Source organism: Acanthisitta chloris, unplaced genomic scaffold (assembly GCF_000695815.1).
Source record: "Acanthisitta chloris isolate BGI_N310 unplaced genomic scaffold, ASM69581v1 scaffold23703, whole genome shotgun sequence".
Lineage (NCBI taxonomy): Eukaryota > Metazoa > Chordata > Aves > Passeriformes > Acanthisittidae > Acanthisitta > Acanthisitta chloris.
In genome coordinates this window covers 873-2,553 of record NW_008664696.1, presented here as the reverse complement: position 1 = coordinate 2,553, position 1,681 = coordinate 873, and the positions used below count along the sequence as shown (strand labels likewise).

At 53.1% G+C, this 1,681-nt stretch overlaps 1 protein-coding gene across 1 annotated transcript in view; it reads right to left on the bottom strand.

Moving 5' to 3' along the window:
• Window positions 1–367, bottom strand: part of ZNF618 (zinc finger protein 618) — a 21,309-nt gene extending 20,942 nt beyond the window's left edge. Inside the window, exon 1 of the mRNA XM_009071473.1 lies at window positions 280–367. The gene's annotated coding sequence lies outside the window, so the exon portion shown is untranslated. The remainder of the gene's footprint in view (window positions 1–279) is intronic.
• Between the last annotated feature and the right edge of the window lie 1,314 nt (window positions 368–1,681).

The following is a 1,681-nucleotide window of genomic DNA, read 5'->3' as shown; positions in this document are numbered from 1 at the left end:
CTTTGCTCCCCACTGGAAAATCTCTGCTAAAGTACCTGGGAGCAGAAATGGTACTTGGTAATAATAAGGTACTTGGGAGCAGAATTCCCATCTCACCTTTCTGACAGGCTTGGAGTGCCAGGAGCCTGGGGAGGAGGAAGAAGTGCACTACCCCAGGAGAGTTGGCTGCCTGTGAGCTTAACCAATGTACACCAAACACATCAACAGTCACTGAGCACAGCTGAATCCTGCTTGGAGAGCAAGGTGGTAGCACCAGCAGGATGGAGTGAACATACTTACCACTGGAGTTCTGGGAATTGCTGTTTGTTTCTTCAAAGTTGTTTTGCCCTTTGCCTTCCACTCTTCTGCTGAAAGCACTTTCTGCTGGGTGGAGAACAAAGCAGGGATGGCGACTGGTCAACAGTGGATGCAGAACCACATAGACACGAGGCAGACAACATGCTCCTGTGCCTCAGAATCATACCCTGAATACAGCAGAAAGGTCAAATACCATGGTTTGGAGGCAAATGGGTCAGATTCAGTCAAGGGGTAACAGGTAGGTAATTTTCTTGAGCTCTTAGGGAGCTCATGAACACCAGTCCTGACTGAACCAGAAAGGTCATGGCTTCCTCCCCTGCAAAAAACCCAACCCTTACCTTACTCTTCCTTAAGGCAACAAGCAGCCCTTAAAGCCTCTGGCACAGGCGACCAGACCTGCAGACAATTTGGGTCCTCATCACCACACCTAAGTGTCACCTACAGGAGCACAGTGCCAGCTCTCCCTGTGCTCCTAGACATTTGCATTGCCTTCCTAAACACCCTCCTGGAAAGGTTAACTGGAGGCCTGAGGGCTGGCTCAGAGCCTGCCCATGTCTGGGAAACCTAGGGAAGATCCTCTGGCACCCTGTGCTTCCCAGCAGTGAACTGGCTTCTGCATCCCTCCCCAGGGCCAAGCAGAGAGGTCCTGCTCCAGCACAGTGTGCTGCCAGTCCCTGCTCCTGGCAGGGCTCTCGCTCCACACACATCAGCCACAGCACAGTGCAGCTTCCCAGGAACTGTACTGGGAGGTGTCTTCCAGTGGGCACAGGTGGTTCCTGACCCTGGCAATGGCCACAGTGTCATCATAGTATGTTAAGGGGCTGGAATGCAGCTTAGAGCTCATCCAGCCCCAACCCCCTGCCCTGGGCAGGGACACCTCCCATCACAAGAGGTTGCTCAAGGCTTTAGCCAACCTGGCTAAGAACACTGCCAGGGTTGTTCTGAAACACACTGCCCAGCACAGCTCAGGGGCCTCCCATCCTGCTCAGGCTGGTGTCCCTCAGCACAAGCTCAACAGCACCATGTGAGGTCTCATCTCACCTCAACAGGGCTAATGGATTTACTGCAGTGACAGAAAGATAAACTAGAAATGAGTAACATGTGAACTGGCCAAACTGAAGTGTGTGGTCTGTGCTGGACAGACCCTTCCCCTGCACAGACTCATTCCTGGGTGCACTGTCACTCAAGTGGTTAATGTGGACATGGCCTGGCCTGGCTCTGCTGGGATCTTGCCATGCAGAGGGGTGTAGGGGGCAGAAGTCTCTCATTCAGAGGAGATGGAGACTGTCCAAAACTGTTATGAGATCATGATTGCATCCTGGAGTTCTGAGGACCACTGGAGTGGCCACAACTGCTGCCAGGGCCTTCAGAGAGGTCCCAGCTG